We start from the raw sequence: 4,830 nt of genomic DNA, 5'->3' as shown, positions 1-4,830 counted from the left end.
CCATGTAGTATTTTTAGAGCTGTCTTCACTCTCAAGTGTTGCAGTTTGGACAATTACTAACCCTAATTGTGGCACACTTTGCACATTAGCTTTGGCAGCAGCCGGCCAGATCTTCAATCTCAGCTCTGTGATTAGTAGCTATGGAACCATAGGTACATTGTTCAATCTCTCTCAAATTCAGTTTCTTCGTTTTTAAAATGGGGATGATAAAAAATAGCAACTTTCTTATTGGGTTGTTGTGAACATGAAATAAGATAACATGTATAAAGGTACTTAGCACAGCATCTTGGCATATAGCGCTCCCAATGAACATGAACTATTATTATCGCCGTGGTTATTATTATTAAGAAGTTATGGCCATGATTGTTGTTAGATGTTTCTTCTTTTCTGCTTATTTTCTTTTACAGAAAAACACTCTCAATAAATTTTATGTTCAATTGATTGAGCTTCAGGACCTCTTTTCACTCCCTGTAAAAGTGCTCGCATCATAGGCCCACACAGGTCTATGCCCACTCCCAGTGACTTGGTCCGGGGTCCAGTGCAGGGGGTGAGGTCAGGGAGATGGGGATAGAATCGGCAAGTGTTGACTCTAGGGTCATCCTCAAGTCCGAGCTCAAGTTTCTTCAACTGCGGCATCATGAGAGTCACCCCCAAAATGACATTTGAGTACTGTGAAAAATTAACTCCCACAAATCTGAAATATAAGATTTGGCTGAGTCTTGTACGCCTTCTCGCCAAGCATGGTATCTAGAGTACCAAACTATCCATAGGTTTAATTTATAAACAACAGCTCTGAATCCTTCCTCTGTGCAGCTATCACAATCCGTCTGTCATTACCTCAAATGTCCACCAGAGGTCCTCCTCTGCTTCGCAGCATTGTCACATTTTCGATCTGCTTTGCAGTTGCATGTACAAAAGGCAAACAAATTTTTCAGAGGGCTGGTGTTATAAATGCAGTGGCCACAGACATACACAGCCACTAGTGTCCCACAACAACCCCAGTAAATAAGAAGCCCCAACAGCTTTTCTTCAAACCATTGGCTTCAAGACTTGTAGGTAGTACTATCCTGACTTTCTTTTTTAAAATGTTTCTGGAAGTGTATCTCCTCCTGTTATCAGATTTTCTCTTTCAATGACTTGGTGTCCTAACTAACTCTGACCTTGACTTTATCTACAAAACAAGACCCAGTGGTCAGGAAGATTCACCAAATTAAATTACAGTACAGACCAGCATTTTCAAGAGTATTTTCCCTAGAATACTGGCACTGCAAGATGCTCTGCCAGCAAAGGTTCTGCAGTCAGCTGATACTGGGAAGCCATAGCCATGGCTTGCAAATTCATAATCTTTTATTAGCACTGCCTATGCTCTGCAAACTCCTGTAGTTTAATTTTTTTTTAATTTTGTTGAACCCTTGCTTCCCAAATTTATATGATAATATAAATTTGGGAAGCAGCCTCTCCTTTCTCACTTGTGTGTCTGTGATACCTCAAAATTTTAAGAGTATTCTATAAAACATATTTTGTGAAACATAGATCTAATCTAACTTTTTCAGTTTAAAAATTGGAGGCCCAATTGGGAGGAGGACTTTCCGAAGGCCACATCATAATAGTGGATACGTAGGCCTTGATTCCAGGTCTTCATATCCTTGTGACTTTTCTTTTAGGAAAGTCTCTCTGCATGTAATCATCTTTGTGCACAGATACATTTTTGTGGGCTGTATATTAATTAGTAAAAGTGGGATACATTTAATATTTCAAAGACAAGGACATTTTATAATTGCCAGAGGTTTTATATTGTGACACCTACAGTTTTATGAGCCCCCACCCTCTCCTGAACTGAGGGTTTCTATTCATAGGCAGGGACCATAGACCACAATTAATGGGACATTGTCTGTTGGAGTGATGAAAGTTGAACACAAGAGGGCGCTCGTTCCATAGTATATCAATTAAGATTCAAGAAGCAGGAAGGCACAGAAGCAGCACCTGTCAGAAGACTGAAATCCTTCCGTCCTAACTCAGTTCCATTTTTAATTTTTTGAGGTAACTCCACTTCTGGAAATATATCCAAAGGAACACAAGACACTAATTCTAAAGAACATATGCACTCCTATGTTTTTCGCAGCACAATTTACTATAGCCAAGGTTTGGAAGCAGCCTAAGAGCCCATCAGTAGATGAGTGGATAAAAAACTATGGTACATTTACACAATGGCCATAAAAAAGAAGGAGCTCCTACCCTTTGCAATACCATGGATGGATCTGGAAAGCATTATGTTAAGTGCATAAGCCAGTCAGAGAAAGACAAGTACAATATGTTTTCACTTATATGTGGAATCTAATGAACAAAATAATCTAACAAACAAAATATAAATAGACTCATAGATACAGAGAACAAACTGACAGCTGTCAGGGGGGAGGGGCCTCAGGGACTGGGTGAAAAAGGTGAAGGGATTAAGAAAAAACCTCATAGACAACAGTATGGGAATTACGAGAGGGAAAAGGGGTAGGGGAAGTTAGGAGAGGGTAAAAGAGGGATAAATGGTGATGGAAGGAGACTTGACTTGGAGTGGTGAATATGCAGTACAATGTACAGATGAGGTATTATAGAATTGTACACCTGAAATCTCTATAATTTTATTAACCAATGTCAGTCCAATAAATTCAATAAAAAGTAAACATAGCCCTGGCTGGTGTGGCTCAGTGGATTGAGCGCCAGACTGCAAATCAAAGGGTCACTGATTCAATTCCCAGTCAGGGCACATGCCTGGGTTGCGGGCCAGGTCCCCAGTAGGGGGTGAGCGAAAGGCAACCACACATTGCTGTTTCTCTCCCTCTCTTTCTCCCTCCATCCCCATCTTTCTAAAAATAAATAAATAAAATTAAAAATAAACACAAAGAAGACTGAGAAAAACAAAACACACCATCACTGTGAAGGCGATGATAATGGTATTATAGCCATGGAAGACAAATTAGACAAAAAAGGAGGCCAAATAGAACTATATAACAGTATAAAATCTCTGTTTCATAATCAACAAAAGTAAGATAAAAAAGTGATGTGAAAAAAGTGTGTGTATATACACACATACATATATACATATATCCTATACAAATCTATGAGACCACCAAATCTCCAAGAACCAAAGTATATCAAGTTCATATTAGATGAAATAATATACAAATAATAATTGCTAATATTTATTGAGCACCTGCTATGTGTTTGGTATCTTATGTGCACTACCTCATTAACACTTAAGCCTATGAGGTAGATACGATTAGAGTACTGTCCTCATTTTACACATCAGAAAGCTAAGGCTTAAAATCTTAAATAATTGGCCCAAGTTCACAGTACTAAGTAAAATAGACAGTTGAAACCCTTAAGTGTTTCCCTTGAGAGCACTCAACTACTCCTCGCTTCCTTCCCATGGCTTATAAGGCCCAGTGAAGCCTTGGTCCCACTTACCTCTCCAGTATTCCTCATCGCAATTTGTATCCAACGGGATGGAAGCACTTTCAGTTCCTTGTACAGTCTGTGTTCCCCGCATAGGATCCTCTTCTCTCCATCTTTACCTGAGTCAATTCTACTTAGTTCGGGTCTCAGCTTAGATATCACTTCCTCCAGAAGCCTCCTCTGCTTTCCAAGTCTGGGCAGATGACCTGCTTCTGTGCTTCTATAGCTCCCCATCATTTCAGCACACTGCATGGCAAGTGCCCATTTCCTGATCTGTACCCTTTGTTACATTGAAAATTTGGGGAGAGCAGAGAGTAGGTGTGTCTTGCCCCCACTGCATTCCTGGAGCCTAGCACAATGCTTGGGACATAGTAAGTTCCCCAGACATGCAGAAACTCCTCTACTTGAGACGTTTCTTACAGCCACAAACTTATATGGAGGCCAAATGTCATCAAATCTCTGCCACCAGCAGATGATTATTGGCTGTCATTTTGGTCTCTGGCATTGGTGTTCATCAGGCCTGTTTGCAGGGATTTTGCTTAGGTTTGAGCAGTTTAAGGAACATTAGTAACATATATCTGGTACATATAAAAGCAGTGAGAATGTTGAAAGTTCCACTAAGAAGGAACATAGAGTTATAATAGAAACAAAATTAAAATAAATATGTATGAAAATTACCAGTGTTTCGCAAAAATAGACATGGGTAATTGAAGAGTAGTAAATATTCTAATGGGCAAACACTGGATCATGCAACATGTGAAGAATGCTGTGCCTATGAAGACAAAAAAAAATAAAGACCACACCCTGACCGGTGTGACTCGGTGGGTTGGGTATCTTCCTGCAAACTGGAAGGTCGCCCAGTTCGATTCCTGGTCAGGGCACATGCCACAGTTGCTTTCCAGGTCCAGGTCCCCAATTGGGGTTCATGGAAAAGACAACTGATTCTCTTGCACATTGATGTTCCTCTCCCTCACTTTCTCCCTCCCATCCCCACTCTCTAAAATAAATAAATAAAATCTTTTAAAAAAAGAACCATGTATTTTGATTGAGGAAATGAGAGTCCTAAGCTAATTCCTAAAGAACCTTATTTGGGGGGTGGAGTACAGGGTAGAGCTAGAGGTTTTTGCCCACTTTGCAGGTATCACTTTTCAACCCTTATATAACACACTGCTATCCCAAGCTTCTCTGAAAACTATTATTGTGAAATCTTGAATTTAAAGATGTAATAGCAAAGAGCCAGGATAATCAGTCCTTATAAATGAGGGCCACATTCTTTAAAAAGCAAACAAACAAACAAAAAAAGCAGTGAATTCCTCCTATTGTGCACCCCCTTGGTCTATTTGTACATAATTTGATAAAATATTATCACCTACATTTGGTGAT

General features: G+C 39.7%; 1 pseudogene; it reads right to left on the bottom strand.

Moving 5' to 3' along the window:
* Positions 1–448: 448 nt before the first annotated feature.
* Positions 449–3,699, bottom strand: LOC112310541 (ATP synthase subunit C lysine N-methyltransferase-like; annotated as a pseudogene).
* Between the last annotated feature and the right edge of the window lie 1,131 nt (positions 3,700–4,830).

Source organism: Desmodus rotundus, chromosome X (genome assembly GCF_022682495.2).
Source record: "Desmodus rotundus isolate HL8 chromosome X, HLdesRot8A.1, whole genome shotgun sequence".
NCBI lineage: Eukaryota > Metazoa > Chordata > Mammalia > Chiroptera > Phyllostomidae > Desmodus > Desmodus rotundus.
The sequence above is the reverse complement of the archived record's forward strand: the minus strand, read 5'-3'. Positions and strand labels throughout refer to the sequence as shown.